Source organism: Eleutherodactylus coqui, chromosome 9 (genome assembly GCF_035609145.1).
Source record: "Eleutherodactylus coqui strain aEleCoq1 chromosome 9, aEleCoq1.hap1, whole genome shotgun sequence".
NCBI classification, from domain to species: Eukaryota; Metazoa; Chordata; class Amphibia; order Anura; family Eleutherodactylidae; genus Eleutherodactylus; species Eleutherodactylus coqui.
In genome coordinates, this window is record NC_089845.1 from 51,481,079 (window position 1) to 51,500,611 (window position 19,533).

Consider the following 19,533-nt stretch of genomic DNA (forward strand, 5'->3'; position numbering starts at 1 on the left):
CTCCAGTTTCCTCCCACACCCCAATAACATATAGATAGGTGAATATAGATTGTGTGCCCCAGTGGGGGCAGAACTCAACATCAAGTGCTATATAAATAAAGGTGATTATTATGAATGGCTTTATCTTTCCTGACTCATTTTTCTCTAGTTTTGCATTTTGCTAGTGTCCTTGTCACTACTGATAGCATGCGGTGGAACCTGCAGCCCAATCACGCTACGCAGGTAGTCCTGCTCTTCCAGGATAGCACATCCATATGTCTCACCCAGCAGAGTCTCAAGAGCCCGGAGCAGATACCAGAACATGGGCCATTACCCTAGGAGAGCTGGATAGGGCCAGAGAAGGGCATCAACCCAGGATCAGGTCCAGTATCTGCTCCTTTCTGCAAGGAGGAACAGAAGAAGTGCTGGCAAAGCTGTACACAATGGACTGCAGTGGGCTACTGGTCTGAATGTTTCTGACCAAATTATCAGATACAGATATATCCATAACAGTGGGACCGGTGCTCACAGCCCCGAACAGACGTGAAAGAGTCTGGAGTCGCTGTGGTGAATGTTATGCTACCTGCAACATTTGTGGATAGAAGTTCTTGATTTCTTAGAGAAAGGGTGATTGCCTATGGCCGGGTTGGATTCTGACCGCAAGATTCTCGCAGCGGTATGCGACCCATGCCCCTTCAGTGACCCCAGGCCTACCTGTCCGGCGTTTTCACTCTGGGGATGTGCTGGCTGGCGCGCAGCTGCGCATGCGGTGCAGAGCCGATGCATAGTAGATGACGCGGCAGTGCAAGCCTCTGCGAGCCTATCTGAAATAGGACATGCCGCGGTTTTGTTACCGCACGAGTTCTCTGTGATCAAAATCATGGCTGTCTGTATAGGATTGTATAAACCAATGCAATCCTATGGCAGCATGCAATGGCAGAAATTTCACACAGAATCTCGCCGCGGAATTTCCGCCCGTGTGCTTTCGGCCAAAAGAAGAAAAAAAAAATCAATTTTCCATGAATCAGTGTATCGTATTTCCCACAGTGGTGCATAAATCATGTAACGCAATGCCAAGCATCTACATTTATGTTTACAAGCACATGCAAGTATTTGCAAGGTTCATATACTGTACAGTGTGTGCTTTTGTAGTAAGCAGGGGCGTAACTATAGAGGATGCAGGGGATGCGGTTGCACCCGGGCCCAGGAGCCTTAGGGGGCCCATAAGGCCTCTCTTCTTCATATAGGGAGCCCAGTACTATAAAAAAAAGCATTATAGTTGGGGGCCCTGTTACAGATTTTGCACCGGGGCCAAGAAGCCTCACGTTACATCTCTGGTAGTAAGTATACAGTTTATACTAGGATAGTTTGTAGATTATATGGCAAGGAATTGTATTTAGTTATAACATTTGAAAGCCACAGTTATAAGTATTATTATTAACCTAATGTAACAAGAATATAAGAAAAAAATCTTAAATACCTATTACAAAATCTGTGGAGACATTCATTTAATATGGCATCCAAATGCAAGATAATCCGGAGTCTCCCAAGACAGACTAGAAGCAGAAGGCATTAGAGTTAACATCCCATCAATTGTATTAAATTCATTTCATTTATGGCAGTTCTCTCATGTGTTGTGTTGTATCCAAAGGATGGTTTACATTGTATCCAAATTCATGTAGTATAGCACTTGATGCTTTGGAAATCCTGATGATCAGAACCCATGAATAGGCTGAAAGTAACCGGGAACTGTTTAATAGAATGGGATCTATTATGAAAACAGAAAATCTTGAAATTACAAAAGCGTCCTCGACATCTGACCATTTATCACGTCCATGACAGAGACCACAATGACTAGATCGGACTGCAAGACGGGATAAACACCTAGGCAACAGACAAGGAGGGGTTAGGACTAGAGTTGAGCGAGTATACTCGCTAAGGCACATTACTCGAGCGAGTAGTGGCATAGCCGAGTATCTCCCCGCTCGTCTCTAAAGATTTGGGGGCCGGAGGGGGGCGGGGAGGAACGGAGGGGAGATCTCTCTCCCCCCCGCCGCAACTCACCTGTCACCCGCGCCAGCCCCCGAATCTTTAGAGACGAGCGGGGAGATACTCAGCTAAGGCACTACTCGCTCGAGTAATGTGCCTTAGCGAGTATACTCACTCATCTCTAGTTAGGACCTATCCCTGATCTAAAAGTGACCAAACTTGTCTAACTAGCAAAGAACCCATCCTGACAAGAAGGACCCTGCAACAGGAACCTGAGGCATCTTTGAGATGATCCTAAATGTTATAGGGCTAAAGTGTGCTCCCTAGGTTGGTCAAGAGAGAAAGATCCAATACCAAACAGGGAACACTGGGCAGAAAATACACAAAAGGAGCTGAAGGAGAAAACAGTATGAACTGACACTGAAAAAAAGAGAGATCCAAAACACAAAACAGAACCACCCCACACTCCTCAAAAACCAGAACCAGGAGCCAAATTGTATAATTGGCATCCTCGGCTCATAGGAGCTGGTATAAATACTTGCAACACATTACTGACAGGCTGGCTGAGGCGATTTACAACCGAGCCAACCAATCAGCCCATTGAGAGAGAGGAACTGTTATCGAAATCTAAGCATAGACAAACACAATCTAACTAAACTAATAGCACAACAGTTGTACCATTCACGTCTTTTATTGAGTGCCTTGAGTAAACATCCACAGTGCAGGGAGAAAAAGCAAGTGAACTTCTGTGTTAATGATTATTGCAGGAGCTAATCCGGAAAAAGTGTTTTAATTTTGGGCGCATGCCCACGAGCGTCGCGGGATACGCCTGCAGATTTATGCTGTGGATTAGCGCATTTAAAAACAAAAAGTGCCCGCTGGTGATCGCAGAATTCCGCGGTCGCCATTAATGCTATATTAATGGAGACCTACCGCGTGTAAATCCGCGGCAAATAGAGCATGCTGCGATTTATTTCCCATTGCAGAAATCCGCGATGGAATTCCACATGTGAGCATTGGCAGGCAGAAAAGCTACTAAGTTCAATAGAACCTAATAGCTGCGGAACTCACGCGCGGATTTCCGCTGCATGAAACGCGGTAGAAATCCATTCGTGGGCATTCAACCTAAGGAGATGAAATTGGAAGTGTGGGTTATAGAGGTGCTTTGCCATTTGATATAGTTATACAAGGCCTGGTTACTGTCTCAAAAACCATTGGTTAGTATGAACCATGCATTGATGCAAACAATTCTAAGAAGTCCTCAGAAAATGTGTTATAAAAGGTACATGAGGCTGGAAAAGACCTCACTGTCCATCAAGCCATAGATAGAAAAAATTCTCTACAAATGCTGAAAATTCAGGACAGTTGCAATCTTCCGTAGAAGTGAGCATCTTGTCACCAGTATTCAGCCATGCAAATGAATAACAGTGCTAGAACTAATTACCTGTCTTTCCCACTGCTTTTGTTATCATAGTAGATCAAAGCATACCTGAATGGAAGAACTTTAAAAATTTCCAAGTACATCCTGGCAATTACCTGTAAATAGCAAGCCTTAGCAGTGGCCACTAACAGCCATGTGCTAGCATCCTTATGTGACTTTGATAACAATCAGACCAACATTTTATTAATACTCAATAATCCAGGTGATTCCAATGGATTCATTAACTTTTTCTTGTAACGGTTTCAACTATGCAGACACCCTAGACTTGTGCTGGACTTTCAAAAATAGGTCAAAAAGTGAACTTGGAAATTGCTGATTGGTAAGTCTTAGGCCGCCTGCACACGGGCGGAAATCCCGCGGCCGGATTTCCGCCACTGAAAGCCTGCATAGGAGTGCATTACAATACACACTCCTATGCAGACGGCCGCGGTTTGGCCGCGCGAAATCTCGCGCGGCAAACAAACCGCGGCATGTCCTATTTTTGTGCGGGGCTCGCAGAGCCTCACACAGAAACGTCACTCACCCGAACGCTGGCTCCGGTCTGCACATGCGCCGGCTACCCGGCAGCCGGCACATGAAAGAGCCGGGGCCGCCGGGCGTGGGCGAGTACGCGCTCGTCTCTGCAGGCGCTCGGGTCAGGTCCCGCGGCGAGAATTCTCGCCGCCGGATCCGACCCGCTCGTCTGCAGATGGCCTTAGGGTGGACACTCACTGTGAAAACACTCGCAGCGCAAGAAAAACGCTGCGATATCGCCAGTGTTTTCAATGGTCGGCACTGCTGCCGGCCCAATTGAAAGCAGTGGTTTTGTGGCAACCCCCGTAACATGATTTTCGGGAAAGGGCTTGAGATATAAACCCTTCCCCGAAAATCATGCTGCGGGGGTTGCTATGAAACTATTGCTTTCAATGGGGTTGGCAGCAGTGCCGACCCCATTGAAAGCAATGGGATAGCGTTCAGGACTTCTGCCACAGCGGTCCCCGCGGGGATGAGGGAAACTCCTGCCACAGCTGTGACAGAAGTCCGTGATATGCTCCCTATGTTTTCAATGGGGCTAGCGCTGCTGCTGCTGGCCCCATTGAAAACACTGAGCGATATCGCAGATTTCTTCTCTGCGATGCGAAGCTCTGCTGAAACATCGCGAATGAGTATGAAACCATTGCAAATCATTGGTTTCATAATCATCGCTGTCGCATCGCAAGTGGGTGTCCACCCTTACTTCTATTGTGGATAAAAGAAATGCTATTGTGGAGAACCTCAATGCAAATAGCCTGTGGATATGTGATAAATGTTCATTTTGAGAATACCCTTTGTGCCAAAATTCAACATTATCCAATCACAGCACAGACAATCGTTACTTCTCTTGAGATTTTCCATTGATCGACTACAGCACCTCCTACTGGGAGATCCGTGTCACTATTTCCAGCTCCTCTTCACTTAACGGTATGCAATGTCTACATTGTAAATACTTTGTAACAATGTTTCATGCATTATTTCTATTCTTTAATGGTAATTATTATCCTATGATTCTCAATGACATTCTAAGAACCGAATATTTATAATACTAACAGTAGCTGATCAGCCCTCCAAATGCAGTAAATAATAGGAAGAGGGTGTCTGTTGTCTATTACTGGACTATTATACACAAACTGTAACCATGTGTGTTGGCAGAACAGCACACATATAACAAGGTGAAGATAGACATGAACAATTATCCAGTGATTAGCATGTTCCTTTACATAATTTATTGCAAAGTGAACATCAAAGAGATAATAATCCTCACCTTTATTTATATAACACACATATTACGCCACACTTTACATCATTCTGGTTCTGTCCCCATTGGAGCTCACAATGTTGATACGTAACTAGAAGAACATGCATCAGTTTAAACTATTGTGTGTTTTATGTTCAAAAACATGAACTAAACCTGACAAGATGTTCTTCCATAATAAACTGAAGAGTAAATGTAGTCGAAATATATATGTTATAGTCACATATTACACTTGTAGGCATATGAGAAATTACGGGAGGAAGTATGATGGTTTTGTTCAGTAAACTTAGCTTGCTGAGCCGCTATTCAAGAGTTACATTTTATTGGAGTGATGGGTAGGTTGGTACTGGGACCCATCAGTCCCTCTCCCAAACCAGTATGGGATTTCTTCTTGGTTCCCATCCACTCATCTGTTTCTACTGAATTCGTTATATACATGAATGCAAACTCAGGCCCCATTCATACGTCTGTAGGCGTTTTTACGTGTGCCCACCGGCGCCATAAAATTGCGTAAATGGGTGCACAAATCTAACGTTTGTGCACCAGTTCAAACGACATGGGCCTCGGTGCATATACGCTGAAGCCGCAATGCCGTTGCCTCCTCTTCCCTCCCCCTCGCCGGCTCACCTCCTCTCTCCTTCCTGCAGCTGTTTGCAATGGGAGTGGGCGGGACGGGGCAGAGCTAAGCACCCTCTCCGCCCCTTGTCCGCAGCCAGCCATGGTGGCAGGGCTTAAATACGCCCCGCCCCCTCCCATTACAGACAGCCAGAGGGGAGGAGAGAGGAGGAGAGGAGAGGGAGGCAGTTTAACAGTCATGTTGCTAAACTCCCTCCCACCTCCCTTCTCCAGCCACTGTATTCCAGCCGGAAAGATAGTTCTAGGACTATACTGGCATGGCCGGGTGCTTTTATGCAGCGGGAATATGACCATGTGATCTGATGTCTTAGAATCCAATACATCAGATCGTAGCGTATATCGGCTGGCCGTGAAAACGGCGGCTGATATACGCTTGTGTGAAAGAACCCTCAGACAGTCTGGTTAAGAGCCTAGGAAATGCACATGTCTACTATGGAGAGTGCAGACCCTTTGCTGGTATATACTAGAAGCATTGTCTAGTTAGCACCCAAATGGGCAAGTGTATTAATTCTGTTTATGTTAAGTCTATGTGTGTCCACAGATCCACTTCTGTTGCTAGCATAAAAATAAAGCTGGATGGACTTTATATGGACTGTGTGAGCAACTGTCTCCTTGCTGAAATCCACCTCCACTGTATACATTGTGACACACCCATCTATATAATAAATGTATGGGGAGAAGCCAGTATGTTCCCATTATCCTATAAGTAGAATGTATCTTTAAACATGCGGCATATCTGGCACAGCTTTACTTTGACAATTAGAATTTGCTTTGACCAAACCATGCACTCCATGTATATCATATTCTTCAAGACAGTTCTTAGCTGTGTGTTCGGGGTCGTTGCTCTACTGCCGAATGAGGTTGGGACAGATCAGTGCCTCCCTAATTGTGATTATGTCATGGGTGAGAATCTGTGTGTATTTCCCAGTATATAAGATTCCATTTGTGTGACCCAGCCAACAAGTACATTAGCAGGATGTAACCCCAGCGGGAGTCTTTTTCTGTCTCTCTGTTGGCTGCAGATATTTATCTATGGACAAATTGAAAAGAATGCAACATTTTGACTGCTTTTCAGCAATATTATGTGTTTGCTTGGGTAATCCCCCTAGTTTTCTTTCCCCTTCACAACAATGGCTCTGTGATGCCAACTCATAATTCGGACAACTTCTGACACTACTTTTCCATATCTTAGTGTATTAAGTTTTGGTGCCATTGGTTTCTATGAGTCCAGGATTGATAATAGTTTTGGAGTTCTTACCCCCTCCTCCTCCACCTCTTCATACCACCTTTCAACACCCTCTACATTGGCACAAATGTCCGTATGTGACAAAATCCAGCTTCCATACAATTAACCACATGGTAAATGCCAACAGGCTGTCCTAAAACTCATACAGAATGGTAGAGTTGGAAGGGGCCTCCAGGGTCATCAGGTCCAACCCCCTGCTCAGTGCAGGATTCACTAAATCATCCCAGACAGATGTCTGTCCAGACTCTGTTTGAAGACGTCCATTCAAGGAGAACTCACCACCTCCCGTGGCAACCTGTTCTACTCATTCATCACCCTCACTGTCTAATATCTAATTTGTGTCTCCTCCCTTTCAGTTTCATCTCATTGCTTCTAGTCTTTCCTTGTGCAAATGAGAATAGGGCTGATCCCTCTGCACTGTGACAGCCCTTCAGATATTTGTAGACAACTATTAAGTCTATTCTCAGCATTTTAGGGGAGGGCAGTCACATGGCCAAAGTACTGTTGATGCCTCTGCAGACCCAGGCCAACATGTGGCTGACTCCACACAATTTGAAGCCAGGAAAGGTCATGTGTGACAATGGCTCCAACCTGACGGATCTCACACATGTACCTTGCCTGTTCCATGTGATGAATCTGGTAGTGAAGCACTTCCTAAACAATTACCCAGGTTCATATCCACTGCTGGAAAAGGCCTTGAAACTATGCTTGCACTTTCGGCATTCACCCCAGCTGCCTCCCATCTGGCGGAGGTGCAACAATAATTTGGCCTATCATCCAACTGTCTCATCTGTGACATGCCCACAGGATGAAGTAGTCACATATTCTTCCTCTATTAGATTTGCACCGTTAATCAATACTTCTATAACATTCCTGACACAATTGTACGTAAGAACAAGAATAAAGATTCTGAGTTTAGCTCAAGGAGGAACTTGGAGGACGTTATCGAACTTGAAATATAGCTATAGAATCTTACACTTGGAGAGTTAATAAATAATTTATAGTATATTTGCAGTACTAATAATTGTATTAAGACTTTTATAGACTTTCAGCTTCCTGCAGAAGGTAATATAATTGAGACAACAGGTATAATCAGGAGATAAGAGAGATGACAGACCAACACCTAAGGTGATAGCAAACCAACATGTAAGTGATAACACTGCAGTCTTGAGCCTCCGTATCTAATGAATGTATCCAGATTTAAGCATTAGTATCCTGGGGACAATTACCTACATGATGAGTGATGATTATATCTTTCCTTATGGCAGAACACCTGGTCTGTCTATATTTGCAGAAATATGGGACTTGGCTTTTTTAGGTTGTTTCTGGTTCACCATGTATGAAACTGTAAAAGTAGGGTTTGTTTTATGATCAGTCGAAGCCTCATATTTCCTGCTGTCTGCATTAAATTATACTGTTTTGTGTCAGAAGTCTTTTGATTGAATCGACCAAGAAGCATTTGTAATATTTCTCTTTTTTGGAAGAAATAGACTTTTTATATCAGTCTAGATGTAACTATTTAACAACATGAAGCCTTGATAAGTGAAGGCCAAAGGCATTGATCATTCTACAATGCAATGGATCTGAATATCTTCAACGATAAGACAGGTTTTACAGATTTAGGGACTCAAAGTGTTCAGCAGAGCATTGGACAAGATGGAAACATCATTTCACATAGTGAATTTATCCTGGAGTTCCAAAAAAAGTTTATTTGGTTTAGTCTAGACTTACATCGCGGTTTTCTGATGCTTTTTGTTTAGCAGATGGCAGGATTGCATTTCACAATATAAGGCTATGTTCACATCTGTGTCATGGCTTTTGTTCCTAACTAAATCTGTAATACAGTGCCAGATCCATCGTATGACGAACCCCATTGACTAAGTTTCCAATGGTTTTAACTGCCAATATAGTTACAGTATTTAGGTTAATCCCATGTGCTTCACCAGAAACCAAAGAATGGAGTGTCAGTTGAGGACTGATCGCCACTCCAAGAATCCCAGACACAAGGGCCAGTCTTCTATGGCAGGATTTTAAGAGGTATGAACACATGGGCATGTTTTACTCCCGATATGCGGCCATGATAATCACAGCCATATAACGGGACAAAACGAAACCATTGTGGTTTCATTTTCACTAACGGGATTCTCGCTCGTTAATTGTACAGTTGAGAAAAAATAGGACTTCCCTATCTTTCCTGCACATATGTAATACTACGTGTGGGAAAGATAGGGCAGGACCTATCCTCCCGACAATCTTTTCAAACTCTTGCACTCTGAAACCTTGTTCATGTGCAACTATGCTCCATACCGGCGAGCATAGTTGCACATACAGCCGTCTAAAATTGCCTTCACATTGTGACGCAGAAATACCCGCACGGACTAATTTCATCCCATTTGAAAAGTCCCTGAGACTGTGTACTAATATTAGTAGAACCACCAAACGCTAAAAACATACAGGTAAAAAAACTAAAAATGTAAGTAAAAGATGAAAACTGCCAAGGAGGTGGTAAAGAGACTGATTGCCAAAGAGAGCAAAAATAACCCTTAAAGGGGTTGTCCCGCGGCAGCAAGTGGGTCTATACACTTCTGTATGGCCATAATAATGCACTTTGTAATGTACATTGTGCATTAATTATGAGCCATACAGAAGTTATAAAAAGTTTTTCACTTACCTGCTCCGTTGCTGGCGTCCTCGTCTCCATGGTTGCCGTCTAATTTTCGCCATCTAAAATGGTCGAATGTCCAAATTAGACGCGCTTGCGCAGTCCGGGTCTTCTTATCTTCTCAATGGGGCTCCGTGTAGCTCCGTGTAGCTCCGCCCCGTCACGTGCCGATTCCAGCCAATCAGGAGGCTGGAATCGGCAATGGACCGCACAGAAGAGCTGCGGTCCACGGAGGGAGAGGATACCAGCGGCCATCTTCAACCGGTAAGTATAGAAGTCACCGGAGCGCGGGGATTCAGGTAAGCGCTGTGCTGTTCTTTTTTTCAGTCCCTGCATCGGAGTTGTCTCGCGCCGAACGGGGGGGGGGGGGGGGGGGGGGTTGAAAAAAAAAAAAACCCGTTTCGGCGCGGGACAACCCCTTTAACTAATTTTCAATTATATACATTAAAAGGATTTGCACTGAAAGCACTGGCCCTTTAACAAATAATGCAGGAGAAATGATACAAGATGATGGAGAAAGGCAAATCTATTAAATATTTTTTTTCTCAAGTATATATTAACGAGAGAAAAAGAAATGTCACATAAGATGCAGAGGAATAAAATAAACCCCCCGCTAAATATCACTTGCCTAATGCAGGAGGAAGGGCAGAGCCGGTTAAAAAATGATTAAAATCGACAAATTCCCGGGCCCAGATAGAATACACCAAAGAGTTCTAAGGGAATTAAGTGATGTGATAGAAAGACCACTATTTCTTATATTTAGGAACTTGTACTGGGGGTTGTAACTCTGGACTGGTGCATTGCCAGTGTGGTTCCAATATACAAAAAGGGGTCAAGAAGAACCTGGTAACTACAGGCTGGTAAGTCTCACTTCAATAATTGGAACAATATTCAAGGGGTTTCCGATGCCATCCTAAAATACCTCAAGGAAAACAATGGTATAACTCCTCATCAGCATGGGTTCATGAGGGGCCGATCATGCCAGACCAATTTGATCAGCTTCTACAATGAAGTAAGTTCTAGGCTGGACCTGGGAGAGTCTATTGATCTTGTATATCAGTATTTCTAAAGCATTTGACACCATGCAGCATAATAGGTTAATATATAAAATGAGACAGCTCGGACTGGGTGAAAACAGGTGTATCTGGGTAAAGAACTAGCTCAGAGATAGAAAGCAGAGGGTGGTAATAAATGGTTTGCACTTTGATTGGGCCACAGTTGCTAGTGTGGTGCCACAGGGGTAAGTATTGGGCTATGTATAAATACATTAGGGGACAATACCAGGATCTCTCCCATGATCTGTTTATACCCAGGACTGCGTTGGTAACAAGAAGGCATTCTCTATGGTTAGCGGAAAGAAGGTTTCATCACTAACACAGAAGGGGGTTCTTTACTGTAAGAGCAGTGAGACTGTGGAACTCTCTGCCTGAGGACGTGATGATGGCAAAATCCATAGAGGAGTTTAAGAGGGGACTAGACATCCTTTTAGAGCACTACGACATTACAGGTTAGAGACATTAAATAACCAGAAGGGTTGTTGATCCGGGTATCTTCCGTCTGCCGGTCTTGGAGTCTGGTAAGAACTTTTCATATGTTAAACCAAGGCTTATTCTGACTGCCATAATGGAGTCGGGAAGGAATATTTTTTCCTCCAAAATGAGGCAAATTGGCTTCTGCCTCATTGTTTTTTTTTGCCTTCCTCTGGATCAACAGGTGGAGGTGGAAACAGGCTGAACTGGATGGACACTTGTCTTTTTTCAGCTTAACATACTATGTTACTAAACAACAAACAGCCAATGTCTGCATTATTTGTTTACTCTCAGCCCAGGGTTGCTACTGATCGTAGGACAAACCAAAGGAGCAAACAGGAGCGCATAGCATTTTTGGATTTTCTTTCCTGTTTTTAGAACACAGATAAGTTCCATATAGAGTGCCGCAGTCACTTTAGAGTAGAAATCGAGATACAAATATGAAATTTAATGAAAACAAGGTCAACCAAACCTTCTTTTTAATACTTGCATTAACTCTATAAAATAAAAAAAAAATACTCTGTACATTACGGCTCTCCTCATTAATGTCTGCAAACACATTTTCCACTCAAGAAAACTCCGTCTTAATGTAACTCTATCTAGACGGTACGTCTTGTGGTCTGGCATTGGCAGACCACCAGCTTTTTTGGAGTAGAAAGTATTGCATACACTTTATAAATCTAATGTATATTTACAATAAATGGAAGCGAATGCGGCGTGCATTATTTATTTTTACTCATTTCTTCTTATTTTGGGTATTATTTTACTCATTAAGCCTGTATACAGAAACATGTTCTTTCTTCTAATCCTTTTTATTGCATATTTTTATTCTATTTTCTGTACATGATTCTGGGGCCTGGGCTGCTGCTTGCAGCTGTGAACTGCAGCGCATAGAACCCATTCACATGCGTGTAATTTGTGCGCAAATGTCGTTCATGGAAAAAAAAAAGCACCATCTCTGTTTTTCTGTGCATTTACGCAGGAATATATCACATATTGAACTAATTAACATAATTACCCTTTTTAATGATGACTGCATGCACATGCAAAAAGTACAGTGCATGTTTCGCACTTGCGTGTGCAAATGCACAGCGCCCATTGCGTAAATGCATGCAGAAATGCGTTCACGCCCATGTGATGCCAACCTCCGGCTTCCTTCACATGAGCGTGTTTGCACATGCATGAGCGTAGCGTATTTGCGTAACAAAATGTTTTTATGAGCGCTCATCGGCGTATTTTACTGTACTTTTTGCGCCTGAAATTCGTGCACCAAACAAAAAGCTACAACGATTGAAAATAGAGCATGCTGCATTTTTTTGCACAACCGAAATGCGCTGAAAAATATATACGCATATGAATGAACCGAATTGCGCGAGCCAAATACGTGCATGTTAGGAAACCCATTGAAATGAATGGGTTGTATTTTCTGCATATGGTTTGGGCAAATTTTTTTGTTTGCACATATGCTTGTGTGAATCCTATTGTTGCATACCTCCAGTATACATGAAATGTGCTTCCAAAAGGCAGCAGGAACTTTTTGAAACAATTTTCTGTATGTTTTTAGTATGCGTCAATAAAGAAGATTTTTATTACACAGAAGTGCCAGAATCCCGTTTTTGTACGGTTGTACGCCTTAAGCCTTAATTGGATGTTAAACTGGAGAAATGAAGGATCGGAATACTGTAACAGCCCGTATAGAAATAAATAGACGAGATTCCAAATGTGGTATGTAATGTCTACACTGAAACACTGGAAAAATATCTGTATATTTTTATTTTCCACTAGGATCTATGCATCACTGAGCGCACAGATTAAACTGGCTGCTCCGCACTGGGTATGCTCACAGTGTGATTTTCAATATATAAAACAAAGCTATTAAAGTTATTGCATTTATGGAAATTGCATAATAAATACCTATTACCTGAATTGCTCTTTATAACCATCTCAACCGCCCCCATCCACCCTCTACTGACAGACTACCGGAGCTATAAATGAAATCTGATGTCCCTATGCCTGTGGTACCCTACTGTCCAAGCTGTTCCAATTCATATATATATATATATATATATATATATATATATATATATTTATTGTGGCAAGGGGGCTTGTTGCCTCTGGATCGCCGACCCTCCGGAAATGGGCATGAAGCATGTATAAATGGCTCCAGGAGACTTCAATTTCTTTAAATCTTCCACCTGCCAGCATTTATTCAGCATTACTGCATGGCAGATACAGCATATGACGCAGTCCATAAGTTTAGGGTTCACAACCCACAGGGCCACCGTCATTACCCAGCCTGGGGCATCTGGAGGGGGGCCTCCTCCTCTGTCAGATGTGTGATGGTTCCAAAACAGATCCGCACTGGATCTTACTGGTCCCAACTGGACCTTTGGCTAGCATCCCTCCCTTGCTCCACTGACCTATAGCTCTCATCCTTGAGTATAACAGGATCTGTCTCTGTTGTATGGCTTCCTGCCACACAGAAAAGGTGTTAGCTAAGGTGACCAGATTTTCAGAGGGTCATAGTGGGACAGAGGGGTGTGGTCAGGAGGCTTATCACAACGTATGATCCTACGTCCCTCATCATAAAAAGTACAGGGCCGGTTCAAAAAAGACACCTAGCAAATGCCTCAGCATTTCTGCATCTAAAAAAACTGTCAAAATCTGTACCATTGGTGCAGATTTTGACTGGAAATCAGCCACGTATCCGCAGCTGACTTCATACTATGTGGCGCTCACCTTCTCTGAAGGCTTCCCGCTGTCGGCGCTCCCCGGCTTCCGGTTCCCAGCAGCCTGTAGTGGCCTCACCTGACCAGCGGCACAACAACTGACCAGACTGCTGGGAACTGGAAGCTGGGGAGCGCCGACAGTCGAAAGCCTTCAGAGGAGCGCCGCATAGTATGAAGTCAGCTGCGGATACGTGGCTGATTTCCAGACAAAATCTGCACCAATGGTATAGATTTTGACTGCCTTTTTGGATGCAGAAATGATGCAGAATTTGCTCGCTGTCTTTTTTGAAACGGCCCTGTACTTTTTATAACGTGGGATGTAAGGCAGTTCTTTTAGGGATGACTGTTCTTTTAGATGTGGAATTTGCTGCTAAAATTTCCACTGCGGACATTCCGCAGCAGTCCCGGCTTGTGCAAACATCTGCTAAGTCAGCTTGAGGTAGGGTCCCACATGCAGAGTGGCCCCAATAGTAATAATGACCTCTACAGTGTATATATATATATATATATATATATATATATATATATATATGTGTGTGTGTGTATATATATATATATATATATATATATATATATATATAAATATAGACAGCATCCCGTAGGATGACCCCGGACACAGGGCATACATTGAGGAGCGTGGATGGTAAGATGCTGGCTTGCCAAGGCGGCACTCGCCATGCTTCCTCCCAGAGGGACACACGTAGCCTCTTCCGGGCACCCCCGGCATGGGGATGTGCAATAAACTGGGGAACAGGAGTTGTGGTTGTCATGGGCGACGCCATCGTCCTGGTGCCCCCTGGCATGAACATCGGCAGGGAAATAAAAGAGCCATAGACAGTCGCATAGTACCTCAGGTCCCCGGGAACGGTCAGGGCCTGGAATACCTTTACTTGAATAATGACCGCAGCGATACAAGGCACAAATGACAGGCTAGAAAAGTGCAGGAATTGGAGAAACTAGAGTACCTCCACTCAGCGTGACCCAGACTTCAGACCGCTTGAGTGTGAACAATGACTGTAGAGTACCTAGACTTCAGGATACCCGGGGTTGAAAACAAATATTTGAGTACCTGTGCACTGGGCCTTGAAAGACTGCACTCGCTCACGGCTCACTCTCTCTTACTTTGGGGGCTCACTCCATCGTCCTTCCTTAAACACCACTCCGGGAAACCTCTCCTCCTCCATTCTTCACTACACGAGGGCTGAAGGTGCCCCCATGCAGCCGACACTCTTTGACAGAAACCCAGAAGGCATGGACCTGTTCCCGCTCACAAACACTCACATTTATAGCCTCTCTCATACCATGTGACAGGATAGAATGGATACATTTACAGACAATCAGCTTACTTTTGCAGACATTAACCTCTCATTTGCTGTGCAACACACATACCAGAATGATTAGGCAGTTTTGCACAGAGCCTCAACACAAGACATTACGTGTATGACACTTATGGAGGGAACCAGAATGATGTGCTGGGCCACTACATATATAAATATAAATCACTGCTTGCTCATTGTGAATTTAGCTTCGGGTTAAAGGCATACGGCTCTATTCTCAGGCTGTGTGCTCTTCTTGTAATTCCACAGACAGCACATGGCCCCATTGTAGCCTATGAGACTATACGCATTCATGGCATGTCCTATTCCCATCTGTTTTCATGGTCAAGAAAAAGACATGCAATATTCATGACTGTACAGTGTCTGTGCATACCAGACAGCCCACAGACGGGTGTCCCTGTGCTCTCTGATACAAGTTGTGGCTAAGTTTCGTGGCCACAACCCGCATTACATTCATGTGTCTCGAGCTTTAGAAGGATCTAGAGGGGATCTGGTCGACAGAATACCCAGAACTTTCCAGTTAATCAATTTTATGCCACAACTACAAGAATATCACAACTACTGTAAGACTTGTACAAGAAGGACTAACAAAGTGGGAAAATGGTGAGTATAAGGAGTATAACTGCATAATGGTCTGGGCGACAACTGGCTAGGTAACAACTACCTGCCATTAGTGGTTGTCACCATTGTGTAACCCGATTCAAAATAACTGGCTAGAATGTTACTATGTTTTACACACTCATAGTCTTAACAATTATTTTTTATACTATCCAAATATTTTTTTAAGACTATGGATCCTCTCTAATCCTATAAGGTTTAACCTAAGGCCTCATGTCCACGGGCGGATCGGATTCTGCACACGGGAGCCCGCAGTGGAATCCGACCTGGCGTTTCTGGCGTTTTTCCACAGGCGACTTTGTCACTTTTTGGTGGCCAAATACACTGTGGCCAGATGGTAGCTGAAGGTTAATAGGAATTATAAAATGCACTACAAACCGTGTGTTTTCAGTTGTGGCTTTTTTCCCTCACTTTTGGTGAGTTTTTTGGGTCCATATATATTGTGTTTTTTCACAAATTGCAGCATGTTCTGGGTATGGCATTGTTTTCTGGTATTTTCCCATAGGCTATCTATGGGAAAAAAACAGCAGACAAAAAAAACATGCATGAAGAAAAAACACCACCAAAATATGCCTTTAAAAAGTCACATGCAATTTGTCATGCCTGAAGGAAGTCTAAGCAGGTCATATTTATTTGCATCCTGTATGTTCATGTAACCAAGGGCGTAACTATAGGGGGTGCAGGGGATGCAGTTGCACCCGGGCCCAGGAGCCTTAGGGGGCCCATAAGGCCTCTCTTCTCCATATAGGGAGCCCAGTACTATGAATGAAGCATTATAGTTTGGGGCCCCCTGTTACAGGTTTTGCATCGGGGCCCAGGAGCTTCAAGTTACGCCTCTGCATGTGTAACTATACAATAGTTGGGCTTGTCTAGATAGATATGGTGCCAGCCTTACCACCCACTGTTCCCTAGGTCACTGACAGGTGATTGTAATCTTTACAAATGAGCTGGCATAGATTTGCAATCTAATGTACACAAATTTCTGGTGCAAATTATAGTAAATTTGCTGGGCCATGGGAGGTCACAACCCTTCCCACTAAGCTCAGCTTTTTTGGGAAAGTCATCTGATGCGGTGTAAAAGTTAAATTATGCAGCACAGACATTCAAAATAAATGGTTCAAAAAGACTTGACAATTTGTAAGATTCCCATCACATGATTGAGGAACTAGAAGGTGTGGAACAGATCCCATGGTAGAAACTGGAAATATGGATGGAATAGGTGCGAGTACTGCTGCAGGAGGGTTAGGTATAATCTGGAGTTCATCTACATGGGAAGGAAATCCTCTGAAGCAGCTGAATAATGTTTTGCTGACCCTTCCATTGTTGTGTGATTTGATCAGCTAGGTCATAAATATTTACTGGCAGAGCAGTTACTTGAGCAGGGCCAGTTCATTCTATGTCTTGAGAATATACAGTTACAGTACATACTGTTAGGAACACATACCTCGAAAGTAAAACCTTGAGGATGCAACCAATCTGGTGCAAAGTCTAAGGATGCACATACATCGAAAGTGGAACCTTAAGGAAGCAACCAATCTGGTGCAAAGTCTAAGGATGCACATACCTTGAAAGTGGAACCTTGAGGATGCAACCAATCTGTTGTAAAGTCTAAGGATGCACATACCTCGAAAGTGGAACCTTAAGGATGCAATCAGTCTGGTGCAAAGTCAAAGCATGCACATACCTAGAAAGTGGAACCTTGGGGATGCAACCAATCTGGTGCAAAGTCTAAGGATGCACATACCTTGAAAGTGGAACCTTGAGGATGCAACCAATCTGGTGCAAAGTCTAAGGATGCACATACCTCGAAAGTGGAACCTTGAGGATGCAATCAGTATGGTGCAAAGTCTAAGGATGCACATAACTCGAAAGTGGAACCTTGAGGATGCAATCAATCTGGTGCAAAGTCTAAGGATGCAAATACCTTGAAAGTGGAACCTTGAGGATGCAACCAATCTGGTGCAAAGTCTAAAGATGCACATACCTCGAAAGTGGAACCTTGAGGATGCAATCAGTCTGGTGCAAAGTCAAAGGATGCACATACCTCGAAAGTGGAACCTTGAGGATGCAACCAATCTGGTGCAAAGTCTAAGGATGCACATAGCTCGAAAGTGGAACCTTGAGGATGCAATCAGTCTGGTGCAAAGTCAAAGGATGCACATACCTCGAAAGTGGAACCTTGAGGATGCAACCAATCTGGTGCAAAGTCTAAGGATGCACATAGCTCGAAAGTGGAACCTTGAGGATGCAATCAGTCTGGTGCTGTCTAAAATGAGTTATAGAGTCTAAGGATGCACCAGCACCCTCACAAAGGAAGTTTGGATGCAACCAGTCAGATCTGCAGGTCATGGTCCACAGAGTAGTGATCAACACGCAGCAGGACAAGACAATACTGTTAAAACCAGCAATTAGTCAGACAGAATTGTGGGTCCTAACCAAAAGGACAACCAAGAGCAACAAATTCAGAAGGAGTAATCTAATTTATGGGCATTAGAGCTCCAGCACTGGACAGGGAGCCGCTGAAGAATGCATATCTTATTTTTCCATCATTTTAACTCTGTAATTTTTTTAAGCCCCAGAAAACCACTTTAACTGTCTTCACTTTGGCATAAAACTATTTGTTTTCTTGACATTCCCTCTGGCAAGAACTAGACACTGCTCTCTGCCTCACGGATTAACACTCTTCAGTGGAATGTCCTGCACCTGTACTGTAAATTACACCCTATACATAGTAATAAAGTGTACTGTTTCAGAATGTAGAGAGGTCATTTCCATCACTTCACAGGTGTATAGCCTTTCAAAAAGCTAGTGCCTTGAGCACCAGCAAGCCTGAGCGCCTTGTTCTTTGCTGCAGCTCCCATCTGAGGAAACTACGAGGTATACTACTGGATTTATTTGTCTTCCAATACCCCTGTATAAGGGAAGCACCAAAACCAGACTCGGACTGGCCCACTGGAAGCTGGTGAATTCTAAGGTGGACCTTTGAGACACACAAAGTGGACCTTGCTGGTTAGATAATGAAACATTGTGTGCCGTCTCCACAGGGCAGCTTGCATAGGCAAGGCTCACTTCCGGTCATGAGCTTCAGCTCTCAACAGTCATCCTAGCAATAATTGCTGCTGTGATTTTACACAGCAGCGATCATCGGTCAATAAATGGAGGGAGGGCCGACTGGGGATTAGTCCAGCCGCACGCCTTCATTCACTGCAAACAGGTAGTTGTTCATAGATGAATGACTGCCTGTTTACACAGGCCAATTGCCATCTAATTTTGATGCTTGCATTAACCAAACAAAGACTTATCGCTTGTCGTTCATTCACTGCCGGCATTTACAGCAAATGATTATGGTTCAGATGCCCGCGATCCAGTGAGAATATGAACATTATCGTTCAGTGTGAAAGGGCCCTAAGGCCTCATTCACACGAGCGTGGATTTGCACGTACATACGCTCGTGCAAAACCACACATCCACGCATGTATCAAAACACGCATGAACAAGGCTCCGCAGCCATTGCTTTCAATGGGGCCGCGGCTGCTGCCGGTGGCCCCATTGAAAGCAATGGGATGCCGGCAACCCCTGCAATGATTTTCGGGGAA